Raw genomic sequence first — 15000 nt, forward strand, 5'->3', positions numbered from 1 at the left:
TGTGTGTGTGTGTGTGTGTGTGTGTGTGTATTTCAGTGCTCTGCTATCCACGCGTCCCCGGCTGCCAACTGACATTCTGCTAAAAGCGTGACACTTCCCTCAGCAAACACTACAAATTTCCCAGCCCACCGAAATATGGCGCGGAAATCCATCCGTGTGTGCGTGCGTGCGTGCGTGCAGAGGTGAAGCGAGGGAAAAGGAAAACGGAGAGATGTGCCTTCACGAGTCAGTGCCGCGGGGATGGGTGGCGCTGAGAGACGGGGAGGTGGGGGGGATGCGGTGACGGCGTAGGCGGCCTCATGACGTCACCACACCTGCGTCACATCTCAGCTTACCCCTTCCGTGACGTTCGCACCGCTCCGCCGCCAGCCGTGACGCGGAGTCTGGCTGACAGGAGCGAGGCAGGTAAAAGAGGCAGGTGAGGGGTTCATGTGGCAGGGAGGAGGTAGGTGAGGGTTCAGGTGGCAGGGAGGAGGGAGGTGATGGGTTGGGGTGGTAGAGGATGGTAGTGGTTGGAGAGGTGGAAGTTTTAGCGCCGCGTTAGGGATTAAGGTGGTAATCAGACTAGTGAGGTGTTTAGTATGTTGAATTAAACTACTACTACTGCTGCTGCTGCTACTACTACTCCTACTACCACTTCTACTGCTGCTGCTGCTCCTACTACCACTACCACTACCACTACCACTGCTACTTCTCCTACTATCACTACTACTACTACTACTACCACCACTACCACTACCACTACTACTATTACTACTACTACTGCTACTACTAGTACTAATAATAATGATAATAATAATAATAATAATAATAATAATAATACTGATTTCAATATTTTTAATCTTAATTCCTCAAGAGACACGAACATAAGATAAAACCAATGTCCAGATAAAAAAAGAACAAGAACATACAGCGAAGCAAAATCACAGAACAAATTAGAATAGATAAAAGAGAAAAAGAAAATGAGAGGAAATAGATACAATAATAACATAAACAGACGGTATAGACGTAAAGAGCTTGATGAAAAAAAAAATCATAAATATACATAACAGAAAATGGAAAGTAGAAACTGCAATGGGGAACGCAAAAGTTGATGAGGGAAGAGGAAGATGAAACTCCCAAGCAGAAAAAAAGAATTAGCTTAAAAACACGAACTTTGATAAGAAATGATGAAAGATGAAGACAAACTACTGGAAAACTTGGAGAAGAGAGAGAGAGAGAGAGAGAGAGAGAGAGAGAGAGAGAGAGAGAGAGAGAGAGACATGGAAAAGAAGGAAAAGATATACACAGATAAATACAAACATGCATATATAAAAACTTAGTAAGGACAAATTTAAATACGAAAAGGAACGTGTGTGTGTGTGTGTGTGTGTGTGTGTGTGTGTGTGTGTGTGTGTGTGTGTGTGTGAGTGTGTGGCGGGGCAGCGGCGGGCAGAGAATGAGGGTCGCCACGGCCACTCATGCGGGCGGATGAGTCAATAACAGACTGTGGCAGCGGCCCGGCTTGACGCGGCACCAACAGGAGAAGGAGGAGGAGGTGGGGGGGAGCAGAAGAGGAGGAGAAGAAGAAGAAGAAGAAGAAGAAGAAGAAGAAGAAAATGAGCAGAAGAAGAACAGATATCCATTGAGGGGAAAAAAAAAACGAGGAGGAGGAGGAAGAGCTGGAAGAGAAGGAATTGTCTACTGAGAAAAGAAAGCAGCAGGAAGAGGAAGAGGAGGAGGAGCAGAGTAGGCGATGTCTACAGAGGAAGAAAAGGAGTAAAAGGAGGAGGAGGAGGATAAAGAAGAAGAAAACCAAATCCATAGAGGATGAAAAACAGGAAAAATAAAATATATAACGATGAGAAAAAAGAAAAGAAGACATGGAGATGAAAACGAAAATATGAAGAAGGGAAGGAGAGAAGGAAGACTTGAAAAAGAAAGGAGAAAAAAGACAAGAACATGAAGAATAAGAGTGAAAAGGAGAAGCATTTGAAAGAGGAAGGGGAGGAATCAAGGACATTAAGAAAACGAAAATGAAAAAGAAAATAAAGAACAGGACATGATGTAGAAGGAGGAGAAGATAGGAACATGAAAGAGGACAGAGAAAAAAGGACACGAGAAGGAGGAGAAGGTAAAGGAGAATGAATAGCTTTATATGGAGACTAAGGACGAGGGGGAAGAAGAGGAGGAGGAGGAGGAGGAGGAGGAGGAGGAGGAGGAGGAGGAGGAGGAGGAGGAGGAGGAGGAGGAGGAGGAGGAGGAGAATGAATAGCTGGACATGGAGAGTAAGGAGAAGGAGGAAGAGGAGGAGGAGGAGGAGGAGGAGGTGGAAAGTAGTCTGACGGATGGAACAGACGTGGGAGTGCGAGTATGCGTGGCTGGCTAGGCACACACACACACACACACACACACACACACACACACACACGGGCAGGTCGGCGAAGCTTCTCAGCCACACGTTCCCTTTAACCCTGTTCACTCTAACTTGGCGAGAGAGAGAGAGAGAGAGAGAGTTTTCCACCCCCATATTTTCATTTCCTCGTTTTCCTTTCTCCTTTTTTTCCATAACGCATTCTCTCTCTCTCTCTCTCTCTCTCTCTCTCTCTCTCTCTCTCTCTCTCTCTCTCTCTCTCTCTCTACGTGCAAATTGTGATCGATTGAGAAGAGAGAGAGAAAGAGAGGGGAGAGAGGAGAAGGGGACGGGAGGGATGAGTGAGAGCAATGTGGGGAGGGGAGGGGAGGGGAGTGGGAGGCATTGTGTTTGCTGGTAGGGGGGGTGAGGGTCAGGAGGAAAGTGGACGGCGGGCACTGATTCCACACCATGTTTCCGGTTTCCTCCTCCTCTTCCTCCTTTAGTTTTGTCACATCTTTTCGTTCTATAATTCTTACCCTGTTATCTTTCTTTCCTTTCTCCTCCTCCTCCTCCTCCTCCTCCTCCTCCTCCTCCTCCTTGTATTTTGTCACATCCTCTCTTTTCTTAGTCCTTGCTTTGTAATCTTGTTCTCCTTCCTCCTCCTCCTCCTCCTCCTCCTCCTCCTCCTCCTCCTCCTCCTCCTCCTCCTCTTCCTCTTACCTATACTTTCATTCTTCCTATATATGAGAGAGAGAGAGAGAGACCTTTTCATGTACAGTATATGATATTGTTCTATTAATTACTCTCTCTCTCTCTCTCTCTCTCTCTCTCTCTCTCTCTCTCTCTCTCTCTCTCTCTCTCTCTCTCTCTCCGCTGTTCATTTATGTTTCTCGTCAGCTGTTCATCTATTGTTCAGTGCATTTGTTTCATTTTCATATCTTTCTCTCTCTCTCTCTCTCTCTCTCTCTCTCTCTCTCTCTCTCTCTCTCTCTCTCTCTCTCTCTCTCTCTCTCTCTCTCTCTCTCTCTCATTGTCCCTTTTCATTAGTGATATTCTGTCTTTATATTCTATTGTTCTCTTCTGTTTTGTCGCCCTCTCTCTCTCTCTCTCTCTCTCTCTCTCTCTCTCTCTCTCTCTCTCTCTCTCTCTCTCTCTCTCTCTCTCTCTCTCTCTCTCTCGTTATGTGTTGTACTCTCTACTTAATTTCTTTTTTCCAATTGTGTTTTGTCTTTCTTCTTATTTAGTTTCCTTCTCTTACATCTCTGCTTTTATCTTCCCTCTTCTCGAATCCTCCTGTGCTTATATGCTTATATATTTTCATTTAATTCCTATTGTTTCATTCTAATTTTCTCTTCTTACTCACTCACTCATTGAAAGAACTTTTTTTTATTCATTCATCATAGTTTTTTTCTTTCTTTTTTAATACCCGGTGTATTTCCCATCAGGGCTGCGACACATAGCCATCTCCCCGTCACTTGTATCTCTTTGGGGTATCACGACACGTATCGGAATGAAGCTCGGCCGTCAGCGCTCACTCATCACTGACTGACGCGAGCCGAGTTTGCACGAGACCTTCTTGTTCTGTGGTGTGCCTTTTTTGAGGGCAGCCCTGATGAGGATGCCGTGCTGGGGCCAGGAAACAGTGAGTGGAGAGAGAGAGAGAGAGAGAGAGAGAGAGAGAGAGAGAGAGAGAGAGAGAGAGAGAGAGAGAGAGAGAGTCACTATACACTTCGAGTCAAAATGTGTGAGGATGTTCAACTTTCTCACCCTCACCGCGGGACGAGTGAGATGAGAAAAACAAATAGAAGGAAAAAAGGGGAGAAGGAGGAGAAGGATACGGACGATAGAGGACATAAATAGATGGATAGATAGAAAGATAGATAGATAGATAGATGGAAAGCCGTAAGAATAAAAGATGACAAATACAAAGGAAAGGTGATAATACAATAGGGAGGAACTCAAGTCTGCTAACTTACAAATATATGAACATGTCCCAAAATTTTATCCAACATTCTCTTAGGTTTATTTGTGCATTCACTACGTTCTTAGGAGAGAGAGAGAGAGAGAGAGAGAGAGAGAGAGAGAGAGAGAGAGAGACGCACACATACAAACAACAGGATGCCACCAGTCAAGTCATGATGAAATAACACTTCAGATGAACACGAGGCGAGATAAAGGCGCTGTGATAACAAGATACTGTGAGAACAAAGCAATAGAGAGAAAAAAAATGAAAGAAAAAAAAATGGCAGGATGTAATTTGTCCTTTTAAAGAAAATGTCATTGTTCTTGAAGTAAACAAAACGTAAATACCCAAATGCAACAGAAAAGAGAGAGAGAGAGAGAGAGAGAGAGAGAGAGAGAGAGAGAGTTGGTATCGCGGGCTATTTATACACCTTGGAATCCTACTCAGACAGACAAAGAGTTTCCGATGTCCTATCCGGAAAGTGTGGAAAAGAGTTTTATGTGAACCAATTGCCCTCCTAACTTACCTTCCCCTCCCTCACTCCCTCCTTCCGTTCTTCACCGGCTCCCTCATTCCCACTTCTATCTATCCCTGCCTTTCCTCATTTTCTATTCCTTTTTACTGTATTTCATATCATTCTCTTTCTTTTTATCCATCTATGCATTTCTTCAGTCATCTCTCTCTCTCTCTCTCTCTCTCTCTCTCTCTCTCTCTCTCTCTCTCTCTCTCTCTCCGGTAAGAACGTCACGAATGCACAAATAAACCATAGAGAATATTGGATAAAATTTCGGAACATGTTCATATATCTGTAAGTTAGCAACCTTGAGTTCCTCCCTATTGCATGTCACCTCTTCTTTGTATCTCGTCACCTATTCTTATCCTGCAGTTTAATGTCCTTTATCGTCCGTATCCTTCTCCTTCTCCTTCTCTCCTTTTCGTTTTCTCTTATTTGTCTTCCTCATCTCACTCGTCCCACGGTGAGGTTGAGAAAGTTAAACATCCTCACACATTTTGACTCAAAGTGCATAGTGACTCTCTCTCTCTCTCTCTCTCTCTCTCTCTCTCTCTCTCTCTCTCTCTCTCTCTCTCTCTCTCTCTCGCACTCATTCTCGCTCTCTGATCTCTGAAGGTGAGTCAACACGAAAGGAAATGGAAGACGAGAAGCGTGTTGGATCCTTACCGATATTTCCTCTCTCTCTCTCTCTCTCTCTCTCTCTCTCTCTCTCTCTCTCTCTCTCTCTCTCTCGTTCAAAGATAGATCGTGCCACTTTACCGCGATGGACTTCGGGGTCGAGTTTTGCAGAATATTCGGAGGCGGCCGCGATTCACTGACTGGCGCAAGAACTTATTGAATTTTCATGGCGCCGCGGTGCAGAAACTAGAACGAGGACTATGTATCAGTGAGAGACAAACACCGCGCGACATTGCCTGCCATTGCGCGAGCTCCGAAGGGGTAAAAGAAATACGCTTTTGAGAGGATAAAAAGATGAAGGAATAGAGAGAGAGAGAGAGAGAGAGAGAGAGAGAGAGAGAGAGAGAGAGAGAACATATGTGCATCTTACGTCATGTTTGTTTTTGTTTTACTCTTTTAATGTGTGTGTGTGTGTGTGTGTGTGCGTGTGTGTGTGTGTGTGTGTGTGTGTGTGTGTGTGTGTGTGTGTGTGTGTGTGTGTGTTAATTTTCTTCCCCTGCTTTTTTACTGCCTTTTCCTTTCACTCTTGTTTGTCTGTCCTGCTTTCTGCTTGCATCACTTCTTCTTCTTCTTCTTCTTCTTCTTCTTCTTCTTCTTCTTCTTCGAGAGAGAGAGAGAGAGAGAGAGAGAGAGATACGTTCATTATTTTGATGGGATAACGGTTTTCTTTTTCCTTCCTTCGTGATTTTCCATCTCTCTCTCTCTCTCTCTCTCTCTCTCTCTCTCTCTCTCTCTCTCTCTCTCTCTGATTAGCGCGGAACATAATGGCTGATTGAAGATTAAGTAAAATTTGGGGTCAGGAATTAAATGTGTCAACACGTGCAGTGCGTGGACCGAAATTTTTTTTAAAGTAGCAGTAATAATGGCAGTTGTTGTGGTAGTTGTAGTAGTAGTAGTAGCAGTAGTAGTAGTAGTAGTAGTAGTAGTAGCAGTAGTAGTAGTAGTAGTAGTAGTAGTAGTAGTAGTAGTAGTAGTAGTAGTAGTAGTAGTAGTGTATATTGCAACGCCTCCCTTCATCAATATCAGACAATCAATAGTCAACATACAGCGCTGAGTAACGGAGAGAGAGAGAGAGAGAGAGAGAGAGAGAGAGAGAGAGAGAGAGAGAGAGTTATGAGTACTGTTCTTACCATTCTTATCACCTTTAGTGCTTTTGTAGTACACCCATTTCTCTCTCTCTCTCTCTCTCTCTCTCTCTCTCTCTCTCTCTCTAATAGTAATAGTAGTAGTATCAGGACGATTTTGTGGACCTTTTTCTTATAGTACAGATATACTCTAAGCAGTAGTAGCACTAGTAAATATATTAATAGAGTACGTATTACACTATGAATAATATTAGGGTCACCATCACCCAGCAGCCCACACTGGCCCGGCCCGCCCAAGCCAGCCTGTTCGAGATTAATCAGCTTGTGGGCAGGACGGGAGTTCCAAATCCTGGCGAGTGTCGGAAGCCTGGTAGCGTCCATGCCTCCCATCACCGCCTGTGTGTCCAAGGATTCATAATTCAAGCCACCACCTGTGACTTGGGCTGCGGCTTGGGGAGGAGGGAGAGGGAGAGGGAGCAAGGGAGGGAGGAGTGAGGGGCCCGCCTCTGACCGCCAGATCTCGGATGACAGTTGTTCCGTGTTATGGCGCCGTTGCTATGAAGGGCTGACTCCCAAGAATTTCAAAGATGGAACATTGACAACATTTACGACACAACTGCAGGAATTAGTGTCTGGGAGAATTAGTTTGTGTGCCAGCTGGCGGCCTCGTGCAGCCACCGCCACCCGCCGTACTCGTTATGGTTCGGAGGAGGAACGAGGAGTTGGAGTAAGTATAATTTCTGATTTTTAGTGTCGTTATCTGCTTCAGTCTCATTAACACCACAGTCCAGGTCTTCTAGTAGTGATGGCGTGCGTTGCTTTTAGTCTGTTACGTTTTTTTAAAAAACACTTCGCGCCCAACGTGGGGCTCGAACCCACGACCCCGAGATTAAGAGTCTCGTGCTCTACCGACTGAGCTAGCCGGGCGTTGAGAAGTACAAAAGGTATGAAGCAACTTACCAAGCTTCTACTTGCATTGATAGATTTGTAGATTGTTGATGTAGCATCCAGATTACAGGGGAGAGGAACGTATTAAACATGTGTGTGTGTGTGTGTGTGTGTCCCGCCAGGAGCAGGAAGCACCTCAAGGCTGTCCCGCGGCCCCAGGCGGCAGATACACTTCCCCACCCACCCTTGCCTTAGCCACGCCTTGCTTTATTAGTGTTATTTTTCATTTTCTTTTTAAGTTTAATATTCTTTTATTTGCTGAACTAGATTATATAACTCATAGAAGACGCTCTCTCTCTCTCTCTCTCTCTCTCTCTCTCTCTCTCTCTCTCTCTCTCTCTCTCTCTCTCTCTCTCTCTGTGTGTGTGTGTTTGTGTGCTTGTGTGCTTGTGTGTGTGCAGGTGTGTATGTGTGGTGCGCGTCAGCCTGATGATGACAGTTTAGTGTTAATGCAGCTGACCGCCTCACCTTCCCTTCACGCCTCCTCTTCTCATCCTAGCTTACGTTTGTTTTTCGTGGCGCCTCCATCAGACTACCACGAGCACGCTGCTGGCTGAAGTGTTAGCAGCAGCAGCCGCCGCAGCAGGTTAGTTGCCACCGCCTCGCCTCGCCAGCAGTTTACGTTCTCACGGGTTGCAGCCTCAACACAAATAAGCAGCTGATGGTGTTGTTCCTGTAAGAATCTCGCTCCCTGCTGCCTTCCCTCCCTCGGCAAACACTGAGGCAGCACCCCTGACCTGTGCGCCGTTGCGGGCTGCCCTTGTGACTTGTGACTCCATTGTATTTTCATGCTGACCTTTCCTTAGCTTTGGCTTTGTCGTGGACGCCTTCTCTGACTCGTCCACTACCCGTCCTCCTCCTGTTGTATACCTTGCATCTTTGGCTTCGTTGTGTAGGGTCAATGAAGATTTCCTCCTCCTCCTCCTCCTCCTCCACAGACCATGAACATTCCTCGTTTAACTTTCGTGTCCCCGCCTCTGAGTGGGCACCGAGAGGCTTCACAAACGTGCATCGCCTAACTTTTATTCCCATGTGCCTTGACTTCGCCTCGCATCGCCCACCGCCTCGCATCGCCTGCCCAACACACGACACCCTGCTCTTTGTCGCACTACACTTCACCGCCCGTCATTCCCTTCCCCTCCTACGCTGCGGCCCCTCACAAGTATACTTCTTAGTTATTTCATTTCTGGTTAACTTTCACTCACGTCTCTAATTCGTGAGTTTGGAGTAAAAAACATGTAGACAGAAGTTATAAAAGCAAACAGTGATACGTTTAATGTGATGCCCAAAGGTGTGTGTGTGTGTGTGTGTGTGTGTGTGTGTGTGTGTGTGTGTGTGTGTGTGTGTGTGTGTGTGTAATAATAATAATAATAATAATAATAATAATAATAATATACGGTTTATTAATTTGGCAGTGCCACAAAAAGTTTACACTGAAAATGTACAGGGGGGGACATTAAAACAATGAAATCCTTAACCTAACTATAAATCTAACTTAACCAAGAATTAACTGTGTGTGTGTGTGTGTGTGTGTGTGTGTGTGAAGGCTTGTGTTTACGTGTGTGCCTTAATGTTGTGTGTGCTTTGGAGTAATTCCGCTCATGTGTTGATGTCGCTGGTGGGTGGTGGTGGTGGGAGTGCAGTTAAAATTATGGTGACCCTGGGCGTTGATAACACACACACACACACACACACACACACACACACACACACACACACACACAGCTGCTGCTGCTACAGGCGAGATCCACAATCATTGTCATGTGACTCTGTGTGTGTGTGTGTGTGTGTGTGTGTGTGTGTGTGTGTGTGTGTGTGTGTGTGTGTGTGCGCGCGCTTTCCCGCTTCTTTTGTTTTGAATCTCCCTCTTTATTCACTACTTCCCAGAAAGGAAGAGAGAGAGAGAGAGAGAGAGAGAGAGAGAGAGAGAGAATGAAAATGAAAATGAAAATGAATAATAAAAAATATCACGACAAAAAAAGAGTAAATAAACAAAGACAAAGAAAAATACATATACGGTTTAGAAGACGGGGAATGGGTGGGAAGGGAGAGAAGGAGCGTGTAAAGTAGGTAGAGACGGGACGGGATGGGACGGGGAAGGGTTGCGTGGGATGGGACTGAGCTGGTCGGGGCTGGGCGGGGCGGGGCGGAGTGGGGTCTGTGATGATGTAAACAGTTCCCGCAGTTGACATGTCCTCGTCCTGCTCATCCTGCTCTCCAAATGTCTTGTTTTTTGTGGCTGGACATGTGTTGTGGTGCCGTGTTCGCTCCTCCTCCCTCTCTCTCACACCACCTCTCCCTCTCACTTTCTCTCTCTCTCTCTCTCTCTCTCTCTCTCTCTCTCTCTCTCTCTCTCTCTCTCTCTCTCTCTCTCTCTCTCTCTCTCTATCCTTCTTAATTTCCCTCACTCTCTTCGGTTCGGTTTTAAAAGAGCTAGTCACGTTTTCTTTATTACTCTTGTTATTGTTATTTTTTTAGTGGGTATAGAGGAATGCTCAAAATGTTTCAGTGCTCTCATCATACTTCAATCTCTCTCTCTCTCTCTCTCTCTCTCTCTCTCTCTCTCTCTCTCTCTCTCTCTCTCTCTCTCTCTCTCTCTCTCTCTCTCTCTCTCTCTCTTTCTGCACTCTCTTAGTCTTCATTGCACTTTCCCACATCTCAACCACTCATCCTTGCCACTTCCTCATATTCCACCCTCACGCCACTTCCTTAGACCCTTCCCTCGCCTCACCACACTTAGCACTAGCACTGCATTCTACACATTCCTTCCCCACATCTTTCTCTCCGCACTTCACTTTCTTCCACCTTTCGCTGCTCTTGTTCACTTCATTACAATTCATCACACTTCTATGCGCTTCTCTTTGTCTTCCTTCACATTCGCCGTCCCTCCCAGTAGCACACCATATGTCCCATCACTTCCCATTATAGTATGCTCTTCTTCTCCTCTCCCTCACTCCCCTCACATACCATCCAGTCACTCTTCCCTTCACTGCTACCTCGTACACACACACACACACACTATCTCTCTCTCTCTCTCTCTCTCTCTCTCTCTCTCTCTCTCTCTCTCTCTCTCTCTCTCTCTCTCTCTCTCTCTCTCTCTCTCTCTCTCTGACCAAACATAATTTTTTCTTGCTCTCTTTCTACACTACTCTCCCACAGTGCAGCCCTCGCGACACACACACACACACACACACACACACACACACACACACACACACACTGCGTAGTGTAGTGGTTAACACGCTCGACTCACAATCGAGAGGGCCGTGTTCGAGTCCCGGCGCGGCGAGGCAAATGGGCAAGCCTCTTAATGTGTGGCCCTGTTCACCTAGCAGTAAATAGGTACGGGATGTAACTCGAGGGGTTGTAGCCTCGCTTTCCCGGTGTGTGGAGTGTGTTGTGGTCTCAGTCCTACCCGAAGATCGGTCTATGAGCTCTGAGCTCGCTCCGTAATGGGGAAGACTGGCTGGGTGACCAGCAGGCGACCGAGGTGAATTACACACACACACACACACACACACACACACACACACACACACACACACAGGACGCGGACACTTAGCAGACTGGAGCATGGTGTTGATAGTCAGTCGTTGCGCCTCTAATGAGTGGATGTAAAAGGCGAATGTGGGGGGGGGGGATGCTGGTGGAGCGAGGGTGGCGGTGTGCTGTCTGGCCTTTGGTGTGGCCTGGCTGTTGACCTGAGGTATGGCTGGGTCACGGGCGCTGCGATCACATTCCCCCCTGGACATTTTCCCATCTGACATTTCCACCCTTGAGACTGTTCCTGTTTCTGCGTATATTCCCTCTATACTTTTTATTTATTTATTTATTCATTCATTTTATCTTAGCCCCTTCAGTAGCATGACGCGTTTCCTTATTCATTCTGCTTTCTATTTGGTGATTTTATACAGCTTCAGAAACTCATGTGTGGATTAAGATAGTGAAGACTGACCATTAATCTTGTAACTTCCATAGACCCTTCCTAACGTACACTAAAATGGTCTAATGGTATACAAATCTCAAGGTAAAAGTGTGTCCCAGTATTGAAGGAGTTAATGTGGATTTTATACCTGTGTTTTTTTTCCAGTGGGTCTGTACTCTGGTAAAGTAAATTCGTCCTTCCCTCCACTCAACTTTATGTTAACTAGTGACTGAAACGCACAGTTGTCGTCACTTTACCGTGCGTCGCCTGACCTCCCTCAGTTGCGCGCCCCTTGTCCCCAGAGGTCAGTACTCCCTCTCAAACACGCCAGCAGTGAACCATATCAAGAAGACCACAACGCAGGGACTCCCCCATCACGCTCCCACCTCCACATCAACGTAGCCTCACCGCCGTCTTCCTCTCCCTCCCCCATCACCACATCACCCCTCAACTCCCCACTACCCAAGGCCGCCATCCCTGCAGGGTCCAAAGTTAAGTTGTTACCACTTCCTCGACATTGACTCAGATCGTAAACAGAACAAAGCACATCCAATGAACCTTAAACTGCCCTGACAGTGGTGGACGCGCCTTCCTCACCCAGACACACTTCCAGGAACGCCGCCACCAGGTGCTCTGTTTTTCTTCCTCCATCACACACCTGATTGTCCCAAAGCAGGATTGATTGAGTGAAGGCACCGCAGCAACAGCCACAGCCTCAGGGGACGCCCTCGTGATAGGAATGAATGTGGGTACGAGTGAGTGGCGGGGTGCTCTGGGTTAGTGTGTCCCATCCCCCTTCCCCCCATTCAGTGGTGCCCTCAGCCTGAGTCACGCTGGCCACTACAAAGTCTGGGTCACGTGCTGCTAGTGTCCCTAAATGTTGTGGTCGTGATGATTCAGAGGGACATTGTCTTTTATGAATATTTTTCTTGGAATGTTTAAGTTTTTTATGAATGCAGCGCCATGTCACCTTATTGTTGCGACGCTTAGATAACAATAAGTCACAGCAGAGGAGCGTGAGACAGCACTGAGCGAGGCGTCCCTTCCCTCCTGCCCAGAGTATATACAGATATATACTCTGCTCCTGCCTTCACCTGTTTCCTCGTCTCATTACTCACGCCTCCTAACACGTGCCGCCGCCGCCCACGCAGATATTCTTACGTGATTACGTAACTACCCACCTGTATGAAATGTCTGACTCAACACTCGGCCACTTTCTTTACATAACAATTGGACAATATAATGAAAAAAAAGCCATTATGTAAAAATCAACATCGAAAGGAAGAAAAAGATAAGCTCGTTAACCAACTGAGTACCATAACGCGTTTGCATATTCATTCTACTTACTATTTGGTGATTTTACACAGCTTCAGAAATTTATGTGCGGATTTAAATAGTGAAGACTGTGGCCGTTAATCTTCTGACCTCTATAGACCCTTCCTAATGTCAATAAAATGGTCTAATCGTACACTTATGTCAAGGTAGAAATGTGTCCCAGCACTGAAGGAGTTAATTGGACAACGCAATAAAAAAATAACACAAAATAAAAAAAACATCGTAAAAGTTAACACAGAATGGAAAGGAAAACAGCCCCCTAACCAGCTCGACAACCAAACCAACTCCTGAAAACCAAAACACCACAACAGCGGCGGCCAACTGTTTCCACGCTCACTTAAACTTGATACTTTCGGCGCCGCTGCATCAGTTTTACTTCATTCAGGATACCATTGCAGGATTTTATGATGTGTAGAATGGACTTTTTTTTTCATAATTCAGCCATTAATCGCCTCCAATTACTCATTCACAGTTGTAATATTTGTTCATCTGATCCTGGCTTACGATACGCGCTGTGTGGTGCGTGGTGAAGAGACGGCCTCCACCGGTAAGCATTTAAAGAACACGAATGATCAAGGCTAGTATTCAGAAACTCATAATTGCCTCACCTCTACATTCATGAGGCACCATAAGACTCTATAACTGAAGCACTATAAGTCACTACAGTTGAAATTACGCGACTTTTAAGGGTATTTTTACGGGTATAGTTGTAGGTTGCTAACATTTTTACATTATTAACAAGAGAAACATCTTTGGTGACCCGTCAAATCATCTCAGGCCTTGAAAAATGTGGTGGTGAGAGAGCAGTGTTGCTGAATATAGACTTTGAAAACACTCAACAAGACCTTGCCAGCCAGTTTTCCTATCTGTTCCTATCCTTGCTTTGAAGAACACAGATTTACCTGGTGAAGTGAACTCTCTCAGTGCGTTGTCACTCACCGATCAGTCCCCGCCCAGGAGTCAAACGCGAGGGCCCCACCAACGCCCCTTCACCGCCCTTTGTTGCTCCATTGCATTGTCCGTGTGCTCCCTCCCTCCCCTCCACCCAGCTGTACACTCGCAATCTCTCCCAACTACAGCCTTTTTTTAAGGTTTACCGATGGCCTGAATGTTGCGTTGAATTACTCCCCCATTGATAACTTTGGTGTAATTATCACGTGGCGCGCCCCTCTCGTCTCCTCGTCTTCCCGTACTGCAGTGGGGTTGCCGGAGAGAGAGAGAGAGAAGAGAGAGAGAGAGAGAGATCTATGTCGGTATTTCATTAGTTTATTTAAGCAACGGACATGGTGAGGTGGAGTGAAGTGTGTGTGAGTGTGTGAAAGGGAAAGAGAGAGAGGCGCTCCTGCAGCCGTGGCCCTCTCCCGGGAAGCCGGTGTGTGTTATGTTAATTAAGTGCGGCGTTGTCGAGCACTAGTTCCGTTTACGGGGACGGAGAAAGGAGGGGGACGTGCTGCCGTGCGGTGATTGGTGCAACTGGCGGGGCTCGGCTGGGCAATGCTCCCCTCTCCTCTTTTCCCCTCTCCCTCCCTCCATGGGCTATCACAACCTGACCCGTGTGTGTGTGTGTGTCCCGGATGCTGCCTCAACTCCTGTCTCCCATTCCCAGCCGCCCCCCCTTCCACCCTGACATCACCGGACACATAGACAGAGCGCAGAGGCGGGGCTGTTTGTGAATGGTGCAGTCACACACACACACACACACACACACACACACACACACTGTAACTCTCTCACTAGACGTTTCGGGGAGTGAGAATGTTGATGGGTGACGAAAGCTGTAGAAGGATGCAAGGCTGGTGGAGGTGCAGAAAGATGTCTGAAGAAGTGAATGAAGAAGGAGGAGGAAGAGGAGGAGATGATGGCTGCGGAGAGGTGGGAAGCATAAGTGTGATTCCTCGTGGTCATTTCCGTTCTTAAAGAGCCCCCCGTGGTTGGGTTTAAGTATTTGTTGTTGTTGTGTAAGTGGTGTTGGTGGTAGTGGTGGTGGCGGTGGTGAGGAGTAGGGATGGGAGGGTGTTTGTTGCGATATGTAAGCGAGAGGGTGGAGACCTTGGCATGGGTGTGATGGGTGTGATCCCGTCGCGCCTCATGAGTGAGTCAGCTCGTCACGCTGCTGGCCTGACCTGAGGCAAAATCAAGGACAGACTTGATTCGTGCCGGGAACAATTATCGATGGGCTGGTGTACTCCGGCAGCAGCTGACCCGGCACGTGCAGCT

General features: G+C 46.7%; 1 protein-coding gene and 1 non-coding gene across 2 annotated transcripts in view; one reads left to right on the forward strand and one right to left on the reverse strand.

Annotated features, from left to right (window-relative positions):
• Positions 1-15000, forward strand: part of LOC123505399 (protein draper-like) — a 551274-nt gene that overhangs the window by 429039 nt on the left and 107235 nt on the right. The window lies entirely within an intron of this gene.
• On the reverse strand, positions 7430-7502 carry Trnak-cuu. The gene has a single exon. It is a non-coding gene; the product is annotated as a tRNA-Lys (tRNA).

Source organism: Portunus trituberculatus, chromosome 18 (genome assembly GCF_017591435.1).
Source record: "Portunus trituberculatus isolate SZX2019 chromosome 18, ASM1759143v1, whole genome shotgun sequence".
Taxonomy (NCBI): domain Eukaryota; kingdom Metazoa; phylum Arthropoda; class Malacostraca; order Decapoda; family Portunidae; genus Portunus; species Portunus trituberculatus.